The 14,900-nt window shown below is 34.2% G+C and overlaps 1 protein-coding gene across 2 annotated transcripts in view; it reads right to left on the bottom strand.

Annotated features, from left to right (window-relative positions):
* Positions 1-14,900, bottom strand: part of PRKACB (protein kinase cAMP-activated catalytic subunit beta) — a 128,610-nt gene that overhangs the window by 54,664 nt on the left and 59,046 nt on the right. The window lies entirely within an intron of this gene.

Genomic DNA, 14,900 nt, shown 5'->3' with positions numbered 1-14,900 from the left:
CCTAAAAGAAACCACTCCATTCACAACAGTGTTAACAGAAATAAAATATTTGAAAATCAATTTTAACAAGACTCTTGCACTAAAAAAATAGATAACACTGCAGAGAAATTAAAGAACATCTATAAAATGCAGAAATATTTCATCTTCATGGACTATAACACTCAATATTGTTAAAAGAGCAATTCTTTACAAATTAATCTACAGATTCAGTACAATTTCTATGAAAAATTCTAGCAGATTTTTTTTTTTTAAGAAACTAATAGCTGATCAAAGGAAACAGTAAACAAAACAAAGAGGCAACCCATGGAATGGGAGAAGATATTCCCAAATGACACTACAGACAAAGGACTGATATCAAGGATCTATAAAGAACTCCTCAAACTCAACATTCAAAAAACAGATAATCACATTAAAAAATGGGCAGAAGACATGAACAGACACTTCTCCAAAGAAGACATACAAACGCTAACAGACACATAAAAAAATGTTCATCAACTTTAGCCATCAGGGAGATGCAAATCAAAACCACAATGAGATACCACCTTAAACCAGTTAAAATGGCCAAAATTAACAAGACAGTAAACAAGTGCTGGAGAGGATGTGGAGAAAGGGGAACCTGCTTACACTGTTGGAGGGAATGCAAGTTGGTGCAGCCACTTTGGAAAACTGTGTGGAGATTCCTTAAGAAATTAAAAATAGAGCTACTCTATGACCCTGCAATTGCACTTCTGGGTATTTACCCCAAAGATACAGATGTAGTGAAAAGAAGGGCCATCTCATCTGTATTCCCAATGTTCAGAGCAGGAATGACCACAGTTGCCAAACTGTGGAAAGAGCCAAGATGCCCTTCAACAGATGAATGGATAAAGAAGATATGGTCCAAGGAGGGGAGAATTTGAGAGATAAGTGATATCATAAGATGAAACAATATCAGAAAAATTAGGATTCCAGAAGAAGAAAGGGGGGGCAGAAGGTATATTGGAACAAATTATAGTACAGAATTTCCCTAATATGGCAAAGGAAACAAGCATCAAAATCCAGGAGGCACAGAGAAACCCCTCAAAATCAATAAAAATAGATCCACACCCTGTCATCAAATAGTAAAACTTACATGTCTTAATGACAAAGAGAAAATCCTGAAGGCAGCTCGGGACAAGAAGTCTGTGACATACAGTGCTAGAAATATTAGACCGGCAGCAGACTTATCCACGGAGACCTGGCAGGCCAGAAAGCACTGGCATGATATATTCAGAGCATTAAATGAGAAAAATATGCAGCCAAGAATACTATATCCAGCTAGGTTATTGAAAATAGAAGGAGAGATAAAAAGCTTCCAGGACAAAGAAAAATTAAAAGAATTTTCAAACAACAAACCAGCCCTATAGGAAATACTGAAAGGGGTCCTCTATGCAAAGAAAGAGCCTAAAGTAGTAGACCAGAAAGGAAAAGACAATATACAGTAATAGTCACCTTTCAGGCAATACAATGGCACTAAATTCATATCTCTCAATAGTTACCCTGAATGTAAATTGGCTAAATGCCACAATCAAAAAACACAGGGTATCAAAATGGATTAAAAAACTAAACTCATCAATATACAGTCTACAAGAAACTCATTTTAGACCCAAAGACACCTCCAGGTTGAAAGTGAGGGGGTGAAAAACAATTTACCATGCTAATGGACATCAAAAGAAAGCTGGGGTGGCAATCCTTATATCAGATCAATTAGATTTTAAGTTTAAGCCAAAGACTATTATAAGAGATGAGGAAGGACACTATATCATACTTAAAGGGTCTGTCCAACAAGAAAATGTAACAATTTTAAATGTGTATGCCCCTAATAGAGGAACAGGCAACTATATAAACCAATTAAGAACAAAATCAAAGAAACACATCAATAATAATACAATAATACTAGGGGACTCTAATATCTCCCTCACTGAAATGGACAGATCATCCAAGCAAAAGATCAACAAGGAAATAAAGGCCTTAAGTGACACACTGGATCAGAGGGACATCACAGATATATTAGAACATTCCATCCCAAAGCAAAAGAATACACATTCTTCTCTAGTGCACATGGAACCTTCTCCAGAATAGATCACATCCTGGGTCACAAATCAGGTCTCAACCAGTACCAAAAGATTGGGGTCATTTCCTGCATATTTTCAGACCACAATGCTCTCAAGCCAGAACTCAATCACAAGAGGAGAGTTGGAAAGAACAGAAATACATCGAGGCTAAAGAGCATCCTACTAAAGAATGAATGGGTCAACCAGGAAATTAAAGAAGAATTGAAAAAACTCATGGAAACAAATGAAAATGAAAACACAACGGTTCAAAATCTGTGGGACACAGCAAAGGTGGTCCTGAGAGAGAAGTATATAGCGATATAAGCCTTTCTCAAGACACAAGAAAGGTCTCAAATACACAACCTAACCCTACACCTAAAGGAGCTGGAGAAAGAACAGCAAACAAAGCCTAAACCCAGCAGAAGAGAAATAATAAAAGATCCGAACAGAAAACCATGAAATAAAAACCAAAAGAACAGTAGAACAAATCAATGAAACTAGGAGCTGTTCTTTGAAAGAATTAATAAGATTGATAAACCCCTGGCCAGACTTATCAAAAAGAAAAGAGAAAGGACCCAAATAAATAAAATCATGAATGAAAGAGGAGATCACAACCAAGACCAAAGAAATACAAACAATTATAAGAACATATTACGTGCAACGATATGCCAGCAAATGTGACAATCTGGAATAAATAGATGCATTCCTAGAGATGTAAAAACTACCAAAACTGAACCAGGAAGAAATAGAAAACTTGAACAGACCCCTAACCACAAGGAGATTGAAGCAGTCAACAAAAATCTCCCAAAAAAGAAGAGCCCAGGACTAGATGGCTTCCCAGGGAAATTACATCAAACATTTAAAGAATTAATACCTATTCTCCTGAAACTGTTCAAAAAAAAAAAAAAAAAAAGAAAGAAAGAGAAAAAGAAATAGAAATGGAAGGAAAACTTCCAAACTCATTTTATGAGGCCAGCATTATCTTGATCCCAAAACCAGACAAAGACCCCATCAAAAAGGAGAATTATAGACCAATATCCTTGATGAACACAGAAGTGAAAATTCTCACCAAAATACTAGCCAACAGGCTCCAACAGTACATTAAAAGGATTATTCACCACAGCCAAGTGGGATTTATTCCTGGGCTGCAAGGTTGGTTCAACATTTGCAAATCAATCAATGTGATACAATACATTAATAAAAGAAAGAACAAGAACCATATGATACTCTCAATTGATGCTAAAAATGCATTTGACAAAGTACAGCATCCTTTCTTGATCAAAACTCTTCAAAGTGTAGGGACAGAAGGTAAATACCTCAATATCTTCAAAGTCATCTATGAAAAACCCACAGTGAATATCATTCTCAATGGGGAAAAACTGAGAGCTTTTCCCCTAAGGTCAGGAACAGGGCAGGGATTTCCACTATATATCCTGCTATTCAACATAGTACTAGAAGTCCTAGCCTCAGCAATCAGAAAACAAAAATAAATTAAAGGCATCCAAACAGGCAAAGAAGAAGTCAAACTATCACTCTTTGCAGATGATATGATACTATATGTGGAAAACCCAAAAGACTCCACTCCAAAACTGCTAGAACTTGTACAGGAATTCAGTAAAGTGTCAGGATATAAAATCAATCCACAGAAATCAGTTGCATTTCTCTACACCAACAACAAGAAGAAGAAAGAGAAATGAAGGAGTCAATCCCATTTACAATTGCACCCAAAACTATAAGATACCTAGGAATAAACCTAACCAAAGAGGCAAAGAATCTATACTCAGAAAACTATAAAGTACTCATGAAAGAAATTGAGGAAGACACAAAGAAATGGCAAAATGTTCCATGCTCCTGGATTGGAAGAATAAATACTGTAAAAATGTCTATGCTACCTAAAGCAATCTACACATTTAATGCAATTCCTATCAAAATACCATCCATTTTTTTCCAAAGAAATGGAACAAATAATCCTAAAAGAATAAATAATCCAATCAAGAAATGGCAGAGGATATGAACAGATATTTCTGCAAAGACATCCAGATGGCCAACAGACACATGAAAAAGTTCCATATCAGTCATCATCAGGGAAATACTAATCAAAACCATGGTGAGATACTACCTCATACCGATCTGAATGGTAAAATTAACAAGTCAGGAAATGACAGATGCAGGAGAGGACACGGAGAAAGGAGAACCCCCCCTACACTGTTGGTGGGAATGCAAACTTGTGCAACCACTCTGGAAAATACCATGGAGGTTCCTCAAAAAGTTGGAAATAAGGCTACCCTACAACCCAGCAATTGCACTACTGGGTATTTACCCTAAAGATACAAATGTAGTGGTTGGAAGGGGCACATGCACCCAAATGTTTATAGCAGCAATGACCACAATAGCCAAACTATGGAAAGAACCTAGATGTCCATCAACAGATGAATGGATAAAGAATAGGTGGTATATATATACAATGGAATACTATGCATCCATCAAAAGAAATGAAATCTTGCCATTTGTGATGACATGGATGGAACTAGAGGGTATTATGCTGAGCGAAATAAGTCAATCAGAGAAAGACAATTATCATATGATCTCCCTCATATGGGGATTTTGAGAGGTAGAGTGGGGGGTTTGGGGGCTAGAGAAGGAAAAAAATGAAACAAGATGGGATCAGGAGACAAATCACAAGATACTCTTAATCCCCCAAAACAAGCTGAGGGTTGCTGGGCGGAGGGAGGGTATGGAGAGGGTGGTTGGTTTACGGACATTGAGGAGGGTATATGATATGGTGAGTGCCGTGAAGTATGTAAGCCTGATGATTCACAGACCTGTACCCTTGGGACAAATATACATTATATGTTAATAAAAATAATTAAGAAGATATGGTCCACATATACAATGGAATATTATGCCTTCGTCAGAAAGGATGAATACCCAACTTTTGTGTCAACATGGATGGGATTGGAGGAAATTATGCTGAGTGAAGTAAGTCAAGCGGAGAGAGTCAATTATCATTTGGTTTCACTTACTTGTGGAGCATAAGGAATAACATGGAGGACACTGGGAGAAGAGGAAGAGAAGTGAGTTGGGGGAAATCAGAGGAGGGGATGAACCATGAGAGACTGGGGACTCTGACAAACAAACTGAGGGTTTTGGAGGGGAGAGGGTGGAGGGTTGGATGAGCATGGTGGTAGGTATTAAGGAGGGCATGTATTGTATGGAGTACTGGGTGTGGTGCATAAACAATGAATCTTGGAACACTGAAAAAAATTAAATAAAAAAAAAGAAACTGATAGCTGATGCTAAAAATTGGATTAAAAAAAGTACAGTAAAAATTGGATAGCCCTACGAAGGAGGGGGGGAAGGACTTCACTCCATGCCTCACATCATAAATACAAAGACAACTAAAAAAATGGATTTCTGGATGAAAGCAGAGAATAAAAATCATCATTGCCTTGGGTTAGACAATGATTTGATTTAGCAACAAAAGTACAAAGTATAAAGGAAAAAATGATAAACTGTACTTCATTAAAATCACAAACTTTTACTCTTCAAAGACACCATTTAAGAAAATAAGACAAGCCATAGACCAAGAGTAAATATTTGCAAATTACGTATTTGGTAAAGAACTTGTGTTTAGAATATATATAGAATTTTTAAGACTTGGTAATAAGAAGGCAAAAATCCTGTTTTGAAGGTGGGCAAAAGATTTGAAAATATGTTTCTCCAAAGAAGATACATAAATGGCTTCTAAGAACATATGAAAATATGCTCAACATCATCAATTATTAGGGAAATACAAATTGAAATCACAATGAAATACCAATTCACATATAACAGAATGGTTATAATTAAAAAGACTGATGATATCAAGTATTAACAAGAATGTGAAGAAACTATAACCCTCATATATTGCTGGTGGCAATGTAAAAGGGTAAAGCCACTTAAAACAATTTGGAAGTTTCTTAAAAGAATAAACATAAACTTAGCCTTGACCCAGCAATTGTACTCCTAGATATCTGCTTAAGAGAACTAAAAGCAGAAAAACTGCTCAGTCTTGTATCCAAATGTTTATCATGACATTATCCAAATAATCCCAAACTGGAAATAACCTTAATGTTTATCAGTTGCTGAATGGTTCAACAAAATGTATTATATCCATAAAGCATGCTATAATTCAGCAATAAAATTATTTTTTATGTTCTTTCACATGGATAAACATCAAAAACATAACTTTAAGTGCAAGAAGTCAGAAACAACAGATTACATGTTGTATAATTCCATTTATATAAAACATCCAGAAATGAAAAATCTGTAACGACAAAAATCTATAGGCACAGAAAATCTGTAGAGGTAGAAAATGTCCAGAAAAGAAAATCTGTAGGCCCAGAAAACATCAGAGTTTGTCTGTGGTTTAGATGAAAAGTGGAGACTAACTGCCAATGGGTATAAAACTTTCTGAAGTGATGGAAATATTCTAAAAATGAGTTGTGGAGATGGGCTGCACAATTCTACAAATTTATTAATAAACACTGAACTCTACATTGAACTCCAATGACAAAGTTTTATGGTATATAAATTATACTTAATTTTTTAAAAGTTGTCATTGTTCCTGGGTGGTTCAGTTACGTCCCCAACTCTTGATTTCAGCTGATGTCATGGTCTCAGGGTTGTGATATTGAGCCCTCTGTTATATCTGGCTCCACGCTCAGTGGGGAGTCTGCTTAAGATTCTTTCCCTCTTTCTCTCACCTTCTGCCCCTCCCCATGCTTGCAAGGGCACATGTATGCACACTCTCTCTCATTCTCTCACTCTCCAATAAATAAATAAATCTTTAAAATAAAACGTTGTCAAGTGCTCCTCTATGTAAGTAGAGACAGTTGACTGAAGCAAGGATCTTCTTTGCTCTGGGAAGAATCACTTCAGTGGACAACTTAATTATGTAGGTGTAAGGCTAGCAGGCATTCATTAGCTGGGGGGAATGACCTAACAAAAACCCTTTGGAGCTAGTAAAGGCTATTCCTTCCCAATACCTAATGGTAAACAAAATTAATTAAAGAGGCGGAGGTAAGTAGATCTATATTAAAAATAAAATGGGGATCCTGAAAGGGAAGGATTAAAACTAGACATCATTCTTCCTAAGGTTTAGAATTACCAGAATTTCTTTCATGAATTTTAGTGATAGTATCTGTGGTCCATAAGTAGGAAGGCACACTAAACAAGCTTTATCAAAAAGGAAAGGAGAATCTGAGTTGGTGATTTAGGGTTTAAATTAGAGGCACTATATGCCAAATTTAGTGTCTACAGAGGACGTATAGGCAAAACAATAGAAGGCCAGACAGAGTAAATCACACAGTATAAATCCTGAGTAAAAAGAATATTCATTCAGTGCCCATTTGTTCTTAAATGGAATAAGGGGCCTCTGAAATCAACTTTTCTAATGGTTCAAGGATTCTAAAGTCCAATATTAATATGAAATCTTTTGTTTAAAAATCATTTTATATTTTTATAAAAAATAATGGTATAAAATTCAATTATTAAAAAAATACCATGAGGACCAAACAAAATTTATCTGTGAGCTACATCTGAGTTATAGACAACCAGTTTGCTATTCCTGCACAAGATGTTCAAGAAAGGAAGGCTGATTTTGGTACAGTGTGGGGAAAGGGCTGAAAGATATCATTGTCACACATTTGACCTGGCGTGGAAGTCAGGCTCATGAAGCATTTAAGTATAAATTAAGGAAACTAAATCCTGTGCTTTATCGCTTGGATAAACATAACACTGGAAAGGGTGGTCATCCTCCTATTAAGAACCATAAGGTGTCCACAAGGGTCAGTGTCATCACATCAAGAGCAAGGATACATCAAATTCTTGGGGATAAGTTTTAATCCACGAAACCATGTAGCAGTGGCAAAATCAAATGAAGCTGAAAATGAGACCACTAGCTTATATACTAATCAAAATTCTCACCTCTTTATTCATGCTTTGAAAGGAAGATTAGCCTCTCTGTAATGAGTAAACTGTCAAAAGTTAAGCAGTATGTGAAAGGGGAGTGGAAGGAGACACCAAGAAAAGAGCTACTTAGCAGTCGTGCTAATATAAACAGATTAGTATAAGTGATTAATCTGAATATTTAAAAGATGAAACCTTATTTGTATCATAAGTGGCCATACTAGTTATACAACTAGTTAAAAGCTCAGTTAAAAACAGGCATTATTTTAGGATTTTGCAAGTAATATTCAATCCTTCAGAGAATGTATCAGTCCAGTTTCGATTTATTAGCTCTTTTTAGAAGGCATCTTATTTTCAAACTTCTCTTTCTAGCCTGTTCATCTTCTTGGTCCTCATAATGCACACACTGTCTCTCATCTGACAGGAAACCCAAGACACAAAATCTTTGCTATAGGAGCCAGAGACCCATTTTTCTTACACACATACAGAAAGATTTCACAGAATAGGTACTAAAAGCATGGACTTTGGAGCCAGACTGCCTGGGTTCAAATTTCTTCCTATTTAGGTATGTTATCTTGAAGAAATTACCGTCCCTCAATGTGCTTTATTCTCTTCATCTGTAAACCCTACTAGGCTTTTTAAGGAATTACATGAATGAATACATGCAATGTCCTTAAAACAATGTCTGACAATAGATAAATGTTTCACATGATAATGTATATGACAATATTCCACCCAGGGAATATGGGAATGAAGGGATAAGAGTCACAGCTATATTGCACAATCAGAAGTATGTGATATACTTTATAATATGTCTGAATCTCCAAGTAGATTATTGTCTGTTGACTACCAAGGAACATATAATGATAATGCTCTGTTTGTCAACTAAAATATGTCTTTCAGACCATTTGCTCCTAATAATTGATCAGTTTTGAAAAGTGGAGAATTCTGATAAAAACTAATAATAAAGGAGAAAATAAGGCAGGGAATTTAAACATCTCTGAATAGTGAAAACAAATTCAACTCCAAAAGATTATATTACTTGTATATCTGGGGTGTAATTATTACAAAAGTCTTAAAATAGTCATAACAGTTCTCCAAATTTGTCCTATAAAATATAAAAATAATATATACAAAGATTTCACTAAAAGGATGTTTATCACAGCATTTTTTTGTATAATAACAAAAATTAAAAACAGTCTAGATGGCCAGTGATCAGTTAAATAGTGTTACATCCTTCAATTGAATACAAATTGAATACAATTGAATACAAAACAGCCATCTTAAAATGTATTATGTAACAACTCTTTATGACAAGCAAAAATGTAATAAAATACTGTGCACTAAAAGATCCAAATTGAGGGGCTGGTGGAAATTTGTCATCTATGCAAAAAGCAGTCTATATATACAAAAGATATCTAGAGCTACAAGACTATATGTACAAAAGGTTTTAGCAGTGGTTATCTTTTGGTGGAATTGTGTGATTTCTTTTTTTTTGTTGTTGTTCTTTTCTAAGGTTTGCAAATTTTCTCCAGTGAAGATATATTATTTGGTAATAGGATTAAAATATTACTAGGGAAAAAGTGCTTCTCTAACTTTAATGTGCGTATCAATCAGCTGGATAATTCTGTTTAAAGATTCTGACTCAGGTTTGATAGGGCCTGAGGGTTTTTCCTTTTTTGAAAAATATTTTATTTATTTATTTGTCAGAGAGAGAGAGAACACAAGCAGGGGGAACAACAGGCAGAGAGAGAAGCAGATTCCCTGCTAAGCAAGGAGCCCGATGTGGGACTCTATCCAGGACCCAGGGATCAGGACATAAGCCAAAGGCAGACACTTAACTGACTGAGTCACCCAGGCATCCAGAGCATCTTCCTTTGCAACAGGCTCCCAGGTGATGCTAATGCTGTTGGATTGGCAACACACTTCGAGTAGCAAGACAATACCTAGAATATATACTTAATCTTCCTTTTTCTCTAACCATGTAGTATGGTTACTCTTGCAAAACACAAGCAAATAGAAGCTACTCTTTATGTTATTATACTTGATATACAATATGGCATTGCTAAGTAGCCCATGGAAACATTTTCTAATGTTAAATTACTTAATTTTCCCATTAGCTTAGTATAAGGTCTGCTGATTATTCAAGTTCTTATAAGCAATCATGATAAAAATGCACAGATAATGCTGAAGAGTTTAGTGCCTCTGGAAAGTGGTATTTTCCATGTTCAGGCCAGCATCTTACTGCTTTTGGTTAGTAACCATAAGCCTTTGAAATAAATCGCAAAGATCATAATAGAACAAATTAAAGAATGCTTGTTAGTGTAAGACCATAGTGATATTTAAAGGCAATCTAACAAACAACTCAGTGTTTATTGAGAAATAGGCTGGTAATACCAAAAATAAATTGACAAATTTATGCCCTCTAGGAGTTCAAAGTCAAATATGGGAGATATGTAACTTAAGGAATAATGTAATATAACTTTAATAATAAAACTATTACTAAAAAATAAAAACTTTTTTTAAATCTATAAAATAAACAATAATTGAAGTGAGCATAAGATGATAGGAGAACAAAGAAAGAAGATTATGAATTTTATTGGAATGAAAAATAGGAAAAGAATGCTCTGGTGATTTTTGTTAGAGATAGTAATTGAACAGAGTCTGAACGTAAGAGCAGATCTTACCACTGGTGGGAGAAAGGAAAAGGAATTCCAGAGAGAAGAAACATCTTAAATTAGCACTGTTATTGTAAAGGGAATCCAGTGTCTGACTATTCATTTGCCATGATCATGTACTGACCAAAAGTCTTAGTTGTAAATACCTGCCCAGCTCAAATAGAAAATCTTTAGTATCCAAATTTCCTGCTTATTTCCTGGCAAATAAGCAAGTTAGCTTTTCCTTTATTATGCTAGTTAAAATTAAAATTCTTTAGGCCCTTTTAACAAAGACCGCACATATATTATCTTCCACTTAAAAAAAACAGATTAGCTCCCCACTGTCTATTAGAATGTAGTTCAAAATTCTGAGTATATGATAGATTTCCAAGATCAGATCTACAGGCTACCCTTCTAATATCTTACCATGTCTTTTAAGTAAACCCTAAATTTTCATGTTTTCACATATTTGTGTATGTTATTTATTTTCTTATATTAAAATAACCTTTTCCTCCTTTTCTGAGTCTCAGAAGTCAATTCATTCTTCATATTCTTAAAGGTCGTCCCATCTCCCCTTAATGTTAATTTCTTCTTACACTAAGCTCCTACAGTAAACTTACAATTTTAAGTAAACATTTCACTATACCTTAAATATTATGTTGGTTTTATGTTTGCTCTTCCTACTCTTGTTTTTGAGGGTAAGAACTAGATCTTATTTTTCCCATAGCCCATTCGTAGACCATGATACAGTAAATTCTCAAAAACATTTGCCAAATGACTAAAAATGGATTGCTACCAAGAAACTTATGGAATAGCTGCTGATAGAAAAAGCAGATAAAAGGATAATGTGGATGGTGTTCTAGCTTAGAAGTTACAATGGGGAAAAAAAGGAAGTTGCAGTAACACAGATTCAGTGGCCTAAGAAATAAACATGAAAGTGGTATCTGGGTGGTTCAGTCAGTTACGTGTCTGACTATTGATTTCAATTCATGACATGATCTCAGGGTCATGAGATCCAGCCCCACATTGGGCTCCACATTCAGTATGGAGTCTGCTTGAGATTTCTGTCTCTCCCACTGCTCCTCCCTGCCCCTCTCTAAAATGAATAAATTAATCTTCAAGGGAAAAAAAAAAGAAACATGAAAGTGAATTGTCTTAAAGATCGCATGAGCTTTGGAAAGGTAAAACTAACTAGATAAAGTGGCCTGATAAACCATTTTAGTTATCTAATCCTACCTGAAGAAATCTATACATAAAATTGTATATTTGTTTAATATGATACGTAAATCTAAGATTCACTCATACAGCTTTTTATCTACCAGAAAAATAGCTTGTCAATTCATGGGGAAGAAGAATAAAAAAAGTGTTTGATGGTATTCACCTATTTAGTCCTTAAAATGTTATTAGACATTCATTAAGTGTATAAAGTCCAAGATTTAAATCGTGAAAACTTCAATTAAGTTCAGCATTGTATAATTTGATATACCACTTATGATCAAAGAAAGACTTAAAAGCTAACCATAATACATTTGCTACAAAGAGAACTCAATGAACATCAATACTCCTGTTCATTCTGAGTCAGAACAAAAAGCAGAATTCCTCCATGTTTTTCTTTTGAACTTCTTGTACTTATATGTAGATGGAATCAGCTGTTAAATATTTATGTTATCAAACAGGAATTCCTGTTACTTAGTTTAATAACAGAAGATAAAACACAGTTCTGTGTGGCTTTTATACTGTATTTCTTCCTATATTTACTATCACTAGAGAAAAAACTTGGATTAAAACTTGTTACATTTCATAAATGCTTAAATTGGTAATTAATCTTTACTCAACAGGCAATTAAAAAAAAATTACATGTATTTTTTGTGCTTAGTTGATTTCTTAAAATAGCACTTTTGGAACAAACATATTCAGAATGTTTATTATCAGGAGATAGTACATTCTTTTTTCTCGTCAAACAAGTCATACAAGTAGAATGCTTTAAGTAGCTTTGAAGAATGTGGTTTTCATAAAAACTTCATATAGTAAAAGTTCCTTCTATAACTCACTCTGTAAATGGTAATTTGTGCTTTCATCACAAAAATAAACCCTGGAATTTTGAAATGATAGGATTTCTGTTTCTGTTGCATCAGTGTTTTCTCCTCTGCAGTAACACACTCCATAACAGAAAACTAGAGCTTGTGTTTACTATACCCATCATTATGTATATAAAATTATTGTGTCTTTTGATATTTTTGGGATATGAAAGAGAGAAGAGAGTAGAAGAATACTTGATTAATGAATATTCAGTTATTCTAAATATTTCTTGTATCATGCCTATTATTTGCAGGGCTACAAGGCCTGCACCTAATTTTACTTGTGTTACAAGTGTACTATTTATTTTATTTTGTGACATCACAATTCAGAAAAATGTTAACAGCATTTTATCAGTCTCTTTTTTTCTTTTTTCTTTTTTTTTTTTAAAAGGTTTTATTTATTTATTTGACCGACAGAGATCACAAGTAGGCAGAGAGGTAGGCAGTGGGCTGAGCAGAGAGCCCCATGTGGGGCTCTATTCCAGGACCCTAGAATCACAACCTGAGCCGAAGGCAGAGGCTTTAACCCACTGAGCCACCCAGGCGCCCCATCAGTCTCTTTTTTCTAAAAGAAATCATGCTCATGATGTTATCTTCAATAGTTAGTTTTAAAATGTGTTTCAGAAAACATCACAGGCCCCATACATTTTTTAAAAATGGTGACAGTATGGTTCAAACATAAGTTTTATTACAAGCCTGTGATCTCATTCATTCATCAAACACATTTGAGATACATTTACTAAACAGACACCTACTATGTCTGTTTTGGAGGAGTAGGTACTAGTGAAACAGAAACTAATTCAGTACTGTCTCCATTCTTAATTGAACGCTTAATTAAAAGGTCTTCCAAATGCATGAAAAAGATTTCCAAAGGGACCTAGAAGAGTGCAATTTAATAGAACAGGACAAGTGGAATGAATAACAAACTTCTGCTGTTTGGTTAATCTTAATAATGTAGAATTATTTCTAATATTTAACAGTTCATTACCTTGAAGATATTTGAGATTCCTCATCTATCGACCTGCTTTACAGTAAGGATTAATTATAAACAATCAAAACCTTCAAGTAAGAAGAATTTTAACAATATATGTGTTCTTTACTTTCTCCTTAAAACAGCTCAAAGAAGGTAAAAAATTCTGATGCAGTAAATAAATAATTCAAATAAACTTCTATAGAACCATGAAGGTACTGTAAAAAACCAAGGACTAAATTTTGTAAACCATTCTTGGTTTGTTTTATTTTTTTAAACTGAGTTTTAAACTGCAATGGAATATATAAACAGAAAAAAGCAAAACCTAGTGCTATTTGATCATCAAACACAGCAAAAAGGGCAAAGGTACCAAGGGTAATTCTATTGTTCCTCTAATCACAATGACAAAAATACCTTGGGGAGGGTATTTTTGGTGAGATGTGGAATGGAGGTACTGGTATTGTTTATACCTGAAATTTATCTTTTAAAGTGCATGTCACCAAAAATGGTTACATATTAGCAAAGCACCAAGTTCAAACATTTTAACATGCCTGGAAAGAATGTGATGTATGCATAAACAAGTTTTCCCTCCTTTAACCACAATTAAAATAACATAAAATAAAAATATAAAAGCTTTTGATATTTATTATGTTATAAATATAAGATTTTACATAGAGTAATTATACTATGCTTTCATATTAGAAATCCTGCTTATAAAAAAACCTGAAGTAACTTTCACACAGGTACTTAAAAATAAAAAATGGTAAACACAGTAGAACTTTAATTATAAATTCCAGAGTCTTCTGCCCTTTTAAATTTTAAGGATTATAAATCCAAAAAACTTTAAAAAAATAAACTGATTATTCTTTCTAAAATTTAGGCTTTTCACTTTCATATAAGAACAAAAAATAAAAACAAACTAACATTCACTAGACATGACATAAAATTCTGTAGAAAATTTCCTACTGACATGGGACTTAATGGTCACATATAAAACAAAACAATGAACTACACGATTCAGTTCAACTTATAATCAAGTTTTGTGGGATTTTGCAACTTCATCCTGCAAAATGTCCTTGTATGAATCACAAAAAGACAAAACATTGTTCTTTATGTTTGATTCTAAAACTCCAATTAGTATTTTAGCTTCTAGTTACAATGTATCATTAAAAAA

Source organism: Mustela nivalis (assembly GCF_964662115.1).
Source record: "Mustela nivalis genome assembly, chromosome: 10".
Lineage (NCBI taxonomy): Eukaryota > Metazoa > Chordata > Mammalia > Carnivora > Mustelidae > Mustela > Mustela nivalis.
Note: the sequence above shows the minus strand (reverse complement) of the source record. Positions and strands in the feature narration are given on the sequence as shown.